Source organism: Pongo abelii, chromosome 13, assembly GCF_028885655.2.
Source record: "Pongo abelii isolate AG06213 chromosome 13, NHGRI_mPonAbe1-v2.0_pri, whole genome shotgun sequence".
In the NCBI taxonomy this organism is placed as follows: domain Eukaryota; kingdom Metazoa; phylum Chordata; class Mammalia; order Primates; family Hominidae; genus Pongo; species Pongo abelii.
The window spans coordinates 68,292,752-68,305,306 of NC_071998.2; the positions used below are offsets into that span (position 1 = coordinate 68,292,752).

General features: G+C 42.8%; 1 protein-coding gene and 1 long non-coding RNA gene across 3 annotated transcripts in view; both read right to left on the bottom strand.

The window, feature by feature from the left end:
- GNAQ (G protein subunit alpha q) overlaps window positions 1-12,555 on the bottom strand; it is a 308,682-nt gene that overhangs the window by 117,553 nt on the left and 178,574 nt on the right. The window lies entirely within an intron of this gene.
- LOC129047880 (uncharacterized) overlaps window positions 1-12,555 on the bottom strand; it is an 81,484-nt gene continuing 68,929 nt past the window's right edge. Inside the window, exon 2 of the long non-coding RNA XR_008509740.2 lies at window positions 1-12,555. This exon is cut by the window's right edge and continues 52,655 nt beyond it. This is a non-coding gene — a long non-coding RNA (uncharacterized LOC129047880).

Genomic DNA, 12,555 nt, shown 5'->3' on the forward strand with positions numbered 1-12,555 from the left:
TTTGATTACTTTTTTTTTTTTTTTTTTTTTAGACAGAGTCGGAGTACAGTGGCATGATCTCGGCTCACTGCAACCTCTGTCTCCCAGGTTCAAGCAATTCTCCTGCCTCAGCCTCCCAAGTAGCTGGGATTACAGGCATGCGCCACCACGTCTGGCTAACTTTTGTATTTTTAGTAGAGGTGGGGTTTCACCATGTTGGCCAGGCTGGTCTGGAACTCCTGACCTCAGGTGATCCGTTTGCCTTGGCCTCCCAAAGTGCTGGAATTACAGGAGTGAGCCACTGCACCTGGCTGCATTTGATTATTTTATAACATATATAACATGTTTGGTCTTACATCTGAACCAAATACTTTAAAACAAAAAAGAAAAGAATAAATGAATTATCAGTCTTCCATTGTTGATTTTATGGTCTAGATCATGACAATGTGTTTGTCTCTAGGGAAGGGGTGAGAAGATGATGATTTGGGCATAGACCTTGAGTTCGTGGTGCAGTTCCTTTATCTGAGCCCAGGGTCACAATTCATACTCTTCCCTTCAAGGAGAGCACTGGAGAGAGATAAAAGGGACACAGGTAGGGAAAGCAGACAGATAGGCCACTCCTGAGCACTATACAAGGAGTATTAACTGGACTCTGGGGAAGACAAATGGTAGAAGAAACAGCACTCCCTCTACCAGTCACTGCTGAGCTCATGCTGTTACATGTGAAGCCCAGATATCATGCCTCATGTATTCATGTTAAAAAAAAAAAAAAAAAACCCAGCCCAACCAAATTGTATTGAAGCACAGACACACACACAAAGAATTTTCAGTAATATTTTCTGCCCCCACGGAAGTTTATGCTTACCTATAAAAGAAAAAAAAACTCTGAATGTATAACACATATATCAGAGAAGCTTTCTTAACTGCTTTGTGGTGAGAGGCTTGCATTAAAAATAGACATTGGAAGCATTTAAATAAAAAATTATCCAGCATCTCACACTGGAGTCAAATTTTACATTGACATTTCCTGCAAGGGCAAATGGGAGGAAAAAAGCCCAAAGCTCTCAGTATATATTTAAACCAGCACGGCCACAGAGAAATGATTGGCAATGGAACAATCAGTATTCGGCAATTTTCTCACAATAAATTGGACAAAATCACTGCAATTTGGTATAAATGTTCCTTTCAGGAATTATATTTTATTCTAAGGTTCTTCTTCCCCCTTTGCCTCCAACTTAGCTGCATCCTAGAATTTGTATATCAAATGAAGCTACAAGAATCATTATTATTTTAGATTTATCAAGGGTTGTGCCCAACTATTATATATAAACATATAAATGAGTAAGTGAAACAAATAATACGTAAACTATGCAACGCACAGTTTGGCACTGGTCAAACTCCTCTGACACAGGACTACCTTCATTATATGGAAAACTCTGACTAGGCACCATCCTTAATACTCAAGTTTTATTCTTAAAAACAAGGAGAAACTGAGCCATAAGTTCTTAGTAGGGAGGCTCAGTGGTTTCTTGGTAAGGTAAAGTGCTTCTATTCTGTGTCTTCAAGTTGGGAGTGCCCTCTACTGCCCAAAAGCATGGCTTCAGTTTTGGTTATCACAAAACTTTGTATGATCTATGCCAAAATATTAAAAATATGAATAGCCTTTTCACTCTTCTGCAGGTGTGTAGCTTAGAAATTAGTTAATAATTATGTGACCTAGAAGTTTTCAATAAATCAAATCCCTCTAGGGGGAGTTCTCTGCCTTAAGAAATTATATTAAGGTGAACTCCTTGACTGTCTTCCCCTCACAGAGAGCTGTCATCAGAGCTACAACTCCCACCCCCTATTCTGGCTTTCCTCTAGCCCTAGCTATTATTAGGAAAGGATGAGAGTAACTACTGCCTTGCAGTGGCATGGGAACTACCACTTGGGCTTCAAGGCTCTAATTGCAGTAAGAAAAGCTGAACTGAAACCATCAACCAGGCTCCCTCTTTATGGTCTGATCAATCCTGATGGTACCATGTGAGCAGAAGGGCACAGAACTGACAAACAACATTCCTTGGCTGAGAAAATAAATTGGTTTTCATCAAAACCAGTTCAGACATGCTATTGGGTGGAATGTAGGGGGAACCTCAATATTTAGGAATGAAAAACAACCTTGTTTTAGAGAAAAGATACTTGTTGAATTCTGATTTCTATTTGCTATGTTTTGGAGGTGCTTTGTTGAAGACTGCCTAGAGAGAGAGAATCGTGGAGAAACACAGGTCATCTTGCTTACAGCATGCTTTCCAAGGCTGAGGATGCTGAGACACTGAGAGATTCCCCTGGTTTCCCATGCTGGGATTCTCTCAGTCTTGGATGAACAGCACCTCTGCAGCATCAGGGACCTCCAGGCATATGGCCCAACCCAAGCTGAGATGGCTTTGGAACCTTGGGATACTTTGATGAACATATGCATCTTTTACAAGGCTCCAATGGGTACGTGTACCTTCTGCCAGGCTCCTAGAATTCTAGATACAATCTCAATGCAAAGATACCCATTAATAGAGGCACCACATGATCCATAGTCCCTCAATCCCAGTCTTTCCATCCCTACTGAAGGGGCTCAAATGACAGACCATAAAGTCTTTGAGCTCAAACCTTTTATTTTGGATATCTGCAGAAAGAAATATATAGAAATAAAAGCACACACAGACTAAGGTATGTGTAATCTGATTATATTTTATTTAATGCATTATTGCCTTCTTAATAATACAATTTGAAAGACTTAACTGGATCTTACAAAAGTTAGATATCATTATCTAAGATCAATCTAACCCATCCTTAAACATTAACGTGGCACTGAAACAAAGCATGTGATCATCTCCCTGCTCCTCCCTCTGGCCTGCTTTCTCCACCTGAGCCATGCGGATATCTGGGGGAAGACAGGCAGATGGGCAGAGCATTAGGCGGGAGGGAGGCTAAACTGTCCTAGAGACAGCAAGCAGGCTGTGGAGGCGGGGACAGAGGAAGTGAGCAGAAGAGTGCTAAGGTGAGAGACACAGCCCTTATAGAGCTGGCCTGGTTTTACTGGTGAAGGCCCAGTAAAATAATTTCTTTATTCCTTTCACAGAGCCCACCAAAGTGATTCCAGATAATTGAGTGATGATTTGTTGTTTATGGAGGGCATGCCAGCTGTCAGTCTTCCTAGGTAAGAATCACTAGCTTCTGCTTTGTGCAGAAGCATGGGTGGGATGGATGCTGACCCCTTGGATAGAGTAGTTTGGCACATTTGCCCTAGAAAGTCAGAGGAAACTGGTGTCAGGTGAACCATTTACTCTGAAATTGGTTTTCGAGGTGGAAGTAAAAGGAAGTCTACAGGGAACCTAAAGGTTTCTTTGGAAATATAATGAACACACAAACATGGGGATGTAATTTCTTTGTAACACAATTTAAACAGCTATTCCTGGGCATGTTTTCTGCATGGGGTCAGTCATGGCTTACTCATCAGACTAAGCCACCTAAAACCCTTAGCTTCCATTTGCAGTTCCATCTCAAGGCCCTTAATTGAGGGCCTGGATGGGTCTGTGGCTCAGAGGGTTGTGTCTGGGTTCATTATCATATCAGGTCCTTATAACTCAGAAACTTCTTATGCTGACCACACCCCACCATTCTGGCAGAATCCAATAAGTGCCAAATTACTCTAATGCAATCTGCCACGGAGACAGTAAAAGACACTTCTCCCAGGACTGGCCTCAATTTCTTTTTGGGGTAACTTACAAAATTCCAGGTTTGGAGTTCCTGGGATTTGAAACAGAATACTAATCTCAAGTTATCATGACAGTGTACTTCCCAGAAGGTTGTGGTGCACTAATTGGTCCCTTTAAGCCTTCATCTAGCAGAAAACAATGGAAACTACCAAGGGCTTCACCTCTAAAATAATGATTCCACTCCTGGGCAAGAGGACAAGACCACGTCAAATTGAAAGAGGCCATGAAGGGGCCCACTGTTCTCTTCCTCAACAATCCCATCCACTCTGGGCCATTCCTCCATTAAAATCATGTCTAGAAATGAAAAATCCATTATATTGGCTTAAAGGATTTTTCTTTATATTATTTCTCTATATAACCACTGATAAATGCATACGAATAAAATAAACCATCAGAATAAATTCTGGTCAGAAGATTCCAGGCTTCAACCAGCTGCTAAGTGTAAGATGGATCCCTAAGATTCTGAAAATCACAAATTGTAGGAAGAAATTAAAAATGGAAGATGTGAATCAGAATTTCAATATACTACCTGCTGTGTGTCCTTGAGAAAATTATTTAACATCTCTGAATCTGCCTTTTTACATTTTTAATTTATTTTGTTATTTTTTTTTGAGATGGAGTTTCGCTCTTGTCACTGAGGCTGGAGTGCAATGGCACGATCTCGGCTTACTGCAACCTCTACCTCCTGGGTTCAAGTGATTCTCCCACCTCAGCCTCCCGAGTAGCTGGGATTACAGGTGCCTGCCACCATGCCCAGCTAATTTCTTGTATTTTTAGTACAGACAGGGTTTCACCATGTTGGCCAGGCTGGTCTCGAACTCCTGACCTCAGGTGATCTGCCTGCCTCGGCCTCCCAAGTACTGGGAATCTGCCTATTTTTAATGCATAAAACAAAATTAGAAATCTTTTTAAAAACTATCTTACTTATTACAAAACTTTAGGGATGAAGTTAAATAATATATATGAAAGTTTCTAAACTGCAAAGTACTACTCTAACATGAAATTAGTTTTTTTTAAAGCATTTCAAAACTGTAACTCATTGGAAATATAACTCAAAGAACTGTAGATTTTAAAAACAATCCATTTTTGCAGGAGTCCTTGGCACTACTTCTTGTCAGAAAATCTAAAATGGTATTACATTTCTCTCTCCACCGGTAATGTCTATTGTTTGTTTCTTACAATGAGCCACTGGCAAGTGTCAGAAGCAATTGTTGAACCTAAGTTGGAGCTGGAACTTCCTTTTTTAAACAAAACTCTTGGTGGTGAATTGCTTCAGTGTATTATTCCATTATACACTTGAGATAGAACAATGGAAATTCCTTACAATCTATCTGGCATCAAGAAAAAATGCAGGTTACATTGGTAAATATCTGCAGAACACATTAGAAAATCTAACCAGTTCCTTTGTGGATATTATTTTAAAAGTAATTTCTTCTGAGCAGGGTTATATTCTCATATGAACCCCCAAAGTTACTTTAAAGAACACAATTCCATATGTACATAAAGAACACAATTCCAAGTTCACTATAAGGCTTGTATCTATCCTTCCTCAGCATCTCACAACCATCTCTTTATAATCAGAAAGACGACCACCTCATCCAGAAACACTGAAAGAAGCAAAGACACTTATTGTAAAACTTTACACAGTATAAACAATCTGCAACAGATGGAAAGTGACTGACATGGGCAATCATCACCCGGCTTAAAGAAAGGGTGGTATCTTGGAGGGTCTAGCACAGGGACCCTGAGGGCAGAAAGGCCAAGGCTAGTATAGATAAGAGGGTCCTAAAAAATGTCACCGTCAACTAAAGACAGAGTTGTTGCTTAAAGTGGGAGTCATGTCACAGCAGATCAAAGAGAAACGTGACCAAGTGAAACTAGGGAGAGTCAGAGGTAGGCCAGGAGGCGATGCTCTAGCTGAGCACTGCATTCATGTGTATTATCCTTGAGGAAATGAGGCACACTCGTGCTCAAAGACCTGAAGATGGTCACAAACCAGCCATCTGTGGGCAAAACACAGTTCACAAACGTGCTGTTCAGCCACGGTCTGTTGATTTGCGTAATATAATTTAAAAAATATTGAAATAGCTTCCAACATTAAAAATGAGGAAATTTCCCTTAAAAATCCTGATTTCTGCCTTCTCTTGAAAAATCAAGAGATGTGTGGCAAGCTGCGGCTGTCCCTTGGGAGGTGCAAGCACTTTCTGCCTGCTTCAATGCCATCAATTCCTCACCCTGCCTGCTCCATTCACCTGCACACTTGTAGGGATTTGAGTTATTGTTGCCCAGCTAGAAAAACAAGCTGGTTAGGAGAGGCTGATTATGATAGGAAAAAAGAAGAATGAAGGGGGTGGTCCTTATGGGTGTGCAATGTGTCCAAAGAAACGTGGGCAATCCTGGTAGGCCAAGAAGACCTCTTCAAAAGAACAAGACAGAGAAGGAACCAGTTAGATGGGTAAGGTAGGTCGGGAGGGGGCCAGGGAGATGGCCAAACTGTTTATCATCTTATTTTCTCCTTTACGTGAGGAGAAAATGCAGCAGAGAGTGAAGCACGTCCCTTTTAACCTAAACACAGTGATCCTCCCTCAGAGAACAGTATCCTTAGAGTCTAATATAAATAACATTTTTGTAATGTTTTAGAGTTAGCAAAGCACTTCTACATATATTTTCTTTCATTTAACCCTCAACTACAATTCTATGAGCCAGACCAGACCAATATGATTATCTCACATTACAGATGAGGAAGCTGAGGCTCACGAACTTCACTGGGAGGGAACTCAGACAGGACTAGACTTTTGCCCCTGGGACCCAAGAACTCGCCACCCCTCAGTAATGACCTACCCTGTCCTGAAAGGAACACTGGAATACTTCAAACTTCCTGAACTGTGGTCGCTGAGATAGCATCAATGCCAGATTAGTGATTTAGAAGGTGTTTGCCTTACTAGGATAATCTTTCCCTGAGCAAATCCATCTAAAAAAACTCCAACAGCCAGAAGTTTGCTCAGCCTTGCAAGGCAGTGGTCTATTATGTCTAGAAACATCCCCTGCTCAGCCTTGCAAGGCAGTGGTCAGTTATGTCGAGAAACATCCCTTATTTGTTCACGAAAGTCCTGCAAATATTTTGGCAAATAAATTCAGAAAGCCGGAAACGCTAATTATTAGTCAGAGACAAACCCACAGTAATAACATAAACAACAAAGTGCCTTTTCAGCACTGCTATTCAGTGTGCCTTCCTGTTGCCAGTGCCACGAAAAACACGATGGGAATGGCCTGGAGGAGATGGAAGAGGAAATGACTCCTTTAAAGACCACGTCCTGTGGGCAGAGTGCTGCCTTACAATTTGCTACAGCAGATATCAAAAAGGAAGGGTGGGTAGTATAATTTACAGGGAGAGAAAAGTGATTTAAAAAAAAGAGCTCCTTAAGAATACTGTTCAGGTGGGGCACTTATGATTAGTTTTTTAATAGATGAACTTTATTTTTTACCTTGGGAATGAAAAGTGGTGAGATAAAATAAGGATTTGGTCAACTGGCTACAAATATCTATGAACTAGTCCACTGTCAAGGCAAACATCTATGCAGGGCCTCCCTGTGTGGTTGTGCATCTTGGGCCTTATGCAAAGGGACATGTGGTGGAGATCAACCTGGGGCCTGGAACCAGTCAGCATTCTGCTCACCAAGCTGTGTGCCTTGGTTAGTCAGTAAGAAGCACCTTTGTGTAATTTGCCTGCCCATGGGCCCTAGAGATGCCTTTTCCATTTGCACAAAGGCACTCTATGATAGCAGCAGACCTGCACTTAAGTGAGTATCTGTCCATTTTAGTTTCTGTCCCTTCAAGGCAATGTCATTTTAGATGTTAGGTGATGTAGTCGTGTTGGATGCTCTGGATTTCAGCCAGCTAGGTAGGACCTCAGACAAATCACATAAGTGGTTTTCAGCTTCACTTTCTCTATCACGATTGATGAGAACAGTCCCACCTACCCCTGTCTCCTTGGGGCCATTGTGAAGCCACTGCCAAGAGTCTAAAAATCACAGTTCTTTCTCTGATGTGTCCAGTAACATCTTCTACAGAGCTTTCACATCTATTAACACCACATTCCTCCCCCTCAGTAAAGTTGAAAGTAAAGAACAAAGGTTTTAAGTTCAGTGACAAGCTAAGTGGCAAAGGGGACTCAGAAGCCCACTTGAATAGGGCAATTTCCACTTCCCAAGCAAAGCACATACTTTCACGCGTCGGAATTCAAACCACTCTCACACATCTTCAAGCTATTTCACTGGAGTCTTAGGGTGCAACTCTCTTAACAAGCAACCCCATTGCTGGCATCTCTGAGGCAGCAATTCAAACCCCAAATTGGCTTGTTTCCCCTGACAGACTGCTGGGATACAGATTCCTGGCCAACAGCAGAAAAGCTGGCAGCTCTTTGCCTCTTCCAGAGTTGGCTTGGCCAGGGCAATGCCGGAACAATTAGTCTCATTGCCTTCTGAGATGACAATTAATTAGTGTGGTGGGAATAAGGAGTGGTCTATCCAGGGAGCTGAGCCTTTGCCCTTCTGAGGGCTGTGGTATTGGCCTCTCATCAGAGCCAACGTCCGCATCATAAGTCTCACTGTGCATGGCTTCTGGCTTCCCTAAGGCAGTCTGGAGGGAGACAGGGAGGGAAGACCTTCCAAGAAGTCCTTTGTTGGGGAAAAAGAAAAAGGAAAGAACACAAGCAACACTAAAAATACAATTCAGAATCAGAGATAAATATCCGACAGCAAAATGCAATGCTAAGTTAGAGAAGACACCGTTCTAGACATAATAAAGGAAAAAAGGACAAATGTTTCATTGAGAAGTATCTCAGAGCGTAGCATGAAGAAAAATGTGTGGTGACAGAAATCTAGCCCCACTGAGGAAAATTTGAGCTCAGTGACAACATCTTCAGCATGCTTTATTAGGCACTAGCACCAAGTGCATTGCTCAACATGCTGTGAATGAGAACACATGAGTCACAGGACAGCACCCCCCACTCCAGCCGACAGCAAAGGACGTCGATTATTTAACTGTGGAAGAGGATAACTGATGACTCCCAAAGGTTTTCCACAAAGGAACATAACATCTCACTGCAGGGATGGGGGAATTAAAACATGACTCTCAAGCATCCTAAAACTATCTAAAAAATAGAAATAATGAGTTTTTTTTTTTTTTTTTACCAGAGATTTTATAGACCTGATAGTGCACTACTCAGCCACAGACAATATCGAGACAAAGCCTTGATATTAGAGTGGGGTCAGGAGTTCAATGTGGAGCCATGTGGGGTCTACAACTAGAATGATGATTTAAACCTGACCCCATGGGTACCTTACCGGCCAGTGCTTTCTGAATCCTCTCCCAGCTAAACTGAAGGAAAATGGTCATCTGGTCATCTGTACTGGCTTTTCAACCTGCTTCCTACCCTGCTGCCCCCAGCCTGTTGTAATCTATTTTCCATCTCCACAGTTCCACAAAGCAAAAGCTGGCAGGAGATGATCAAATCCAAGGGGCCCCTTTCAGCTCTTCTCTTACTTGCCTTCTCTGATGCCCAGGCTGGAGAGCAGTGGCACAATCATGGCTCACTGAAACCTCGACCTCCTAGGCTCAAGCGATCCTCTCACCTCAGCCTCCTGAGTGGCTGGGGACTACAGGCGCGCCACCATGCCTGGCTAATTTTTAAATTTTCTGTAGAGATGGAGTCTCATCATGTTGCCCAGGTTGGTCTCAAACTCCTGGCCTCCCAAAGTGCTGGGATTACAGGCATGAGCCATCTTGCCCAGCCCTTGGCAGTATTTGATAATGCTGTCCTGACCACTCTGTCTAAAACTACGTTCTGTGATTTTCTGATACTACTTTCTCCTCATTCTATGATACCAGTGGCACCTTACCTATTCAGCCAGGCTTTCACCTAAGCTCTAGGACAGTACTTCCAAATGTTGGCTACACACTTCACCTGATGGCCGCAGGCCCCTTCAATCCCAGCATGTCCCAACATGTCCCAACATGCCTCACATGCCCCTATCTGCTTCCACTACCCTCAGAAGCTGGTTTTCTTCTCATTTATCTGTCAGAGTCAATAATGCCCTCACTCACCAAGTCACCTCTGCCAGAAATCCTGGACAACCCTGGCTCCTCCTGGTCTCCTGCATCCACCACTTCCAGTTTACTCACTCAGTATTCTTCAGTCTCCTCCATCTCTCTCTCACTGTGTCCCTCCTCTCCAACTCCACCTCTACTGCCCTGGGTCTGGGCCTCATTCTTTCCTGCTCGGGCCACAGCAACAGTGTCTATGCTCATCTTCTGCATCCACGAAGATCTTTTTCCAGTCCGTTCTCCACAGTCTGATGGAATGATTTCTCGGGAACATAAACCTAATCACATCACTCACCTGCTTAAAGCCTTTCCACAGCTCCACACGATTTATAGGACAAAGCATTTCTGATTTGAACCCTCTAGAACTTCCTAGCCTCCTCACCTCCCACTCTGTGCCTTTAATCTTGGCAGCCACTCAGACCTCCTTTCAGTTCCCCAGACCTGGCAAACCCATCCAGATGTCCACACTTTCTCTCTTTGAGGTTCTCTTTGCCTTACATGTCCTTTGTCCACCTGTAAAAACTGCTGGTGTCCTTCATGACCGACTCAAATGCCTCCTTTTCTCTGTAGGCTCTCGTGACCCTCGCCTGCCTCTTCCCAGGCACCATCACTCCTGCCTGCTCACCGCCATGGCACATCTCCACCCCCACATCTGTCTCACACAGGGTCTGAGAGCTCCTGGGGAACAAGGACCACCATTGCTCTTTTCTCCTCTCCCCAGCTCTTACTAAAGTGCTTAGTACCCCATAAAGGATCAATAAATGTTTACTGGAAAAAAAAGATGTCACCCATCCCCAGATCTTCACAGGTGTGTCTAATTTCATATCCTCTCTTTCTATACAAACCTGTGTTTATGAATCGACACTTAACATACTTGTTTTACTCAACAAGGTCATTTCTTCCACTGGAGATGGAGAAAGTAAATCCAACATAGTTGTATGGCTTGCACAAAATCAGAGAGAAAAAGATGGAGACACCCAAGGTTTCAGATGAAAACCCCATTTTTTTCCCCTCAGTGATCAACAAAAAGTTTTTGTGATAAACCTCCCCCAAAACAGGATGCCTATTGTGTAGGACATGCCTCCTTCCCCCAGCATGGAATTTAAAATGTTCAGTGATAAGGTTTCTGATATGTGTCATTATCTGGATATTCTGAGTATTTCTGCATGAAGAGCCAAAATCTGTGGCTCCTTAGAAAGTAGAGCTGGACGTATGCTCTGATGTCATTCTTGTCTTCACAGAGGGCACTGAAAAGAACCCAATCACTGGGACAGGTAAGTGACATCAAGTGAGTCTTAACCGTTCTAAATGTTTTGCTTTTGTTTCTATCTCCAAGCCTTTATTATATATCTCTGTTCTAGTAACTGTGTCCTGCCTCCCCTCTCCTGATCCTTTCTGTCAGTTTCCCACTAGCTAACCCATCTTCCAGTAGGGTCCTATCCTGGGGGTTATTACAAATCAGCATGTCATGGAAAGTTTGCTCTGTTTACTTTAATTGTTGTTGCTTTACTTCTGCCTGCTGCAAAGACCCCTTTTCTTTACACTCCATCATTTCCAACCCATGCAATGCACAACCTAATACCAACTGAGCTGGCACCACTCCTTTGATGTATTGTTTCAGAGGAAGGTTATTTTTGCTGGCTTGAAAGGTTTTCTTTTCTAGCTTTAGGTAAAAATCAGCAAAGATTCCAGTTCTTATCAATTGAGTGCTTAAGTAAACAGAGCAGGTGCCAAAGTCAATAGGATATGGAAAACAAGATTCTGCTGAAGATTATTTTTAATGGGGATCAACTGCTGACATAGAATCAGGAGTTCACACTTGATGAAAAAGAACATGAAAGAGGAAAGAGCCCAAATTTCAAAACACGGGGGCAGGGTTGGTTTGCCTGCAGCCAAGTCGGTTAGGCAAGGTTCATGTTTTCATGAAACTAGATGGGGTTTCCTTCTTGCATCGGAAGAAAGCTCTCACAAATACAGAGAATAAAACTCTCCATTCTGCCTCATCCTCATTTTAATAAATTCCCAGTGCCTACAGTGACGTCCTGACCACTTCACTCACTTAGGACAGTCCCTTCTGTGCCTGGACTCAGAGCTCCAAGGCATAAGTGCTTTGGCAGAGCAATGAAGAATGGTGCTGGAGTATAACTGTTCAGTGGCAGAATAACCATGGCAATGCATAATCAACCTGTTCTGCCTGCCAAGGCCCTGAAGCCACATGTCTGCTAAACAGAGTGTGCTTGCTCCTGGCTTTCATGCCCCAAAGGCACACTCAAGACCCTCCACTAGCCACAGCATTTAAAAGGTTGGCTCCTCCAGTCCTTCACAGCAAGGTGAATTTACATCCTCTTTCCAGGTATGCCTCCCCGAAAGCATCCCTGCTAACTTTGGGACTATGTGATCGCTCAGTGCTCTTTCTCCTACTGTTCTATGTCCTTTGACGCATAGCACCTTTTGCAGGCTGCTGAGATCACTCAGTATCTCATGAGGAAACCTCACATTTTCATATTTACAGTTACATCCCTGGCCTACTATTTATAATTATACTGTCTGTAATTATGAAGGACATTAGTCCTTCATCCCTACTTTGATAGCAAGGCATAGTGATCTCATCTTCATTTTTCCAGTGGAGAAACAAACAAAATAAGGCTGAAGAATATACACCCAGGCTGTCAGTGGTAAGGCACACTACAGAATAACGGTTCTTTCAGCATATACCTTCAAG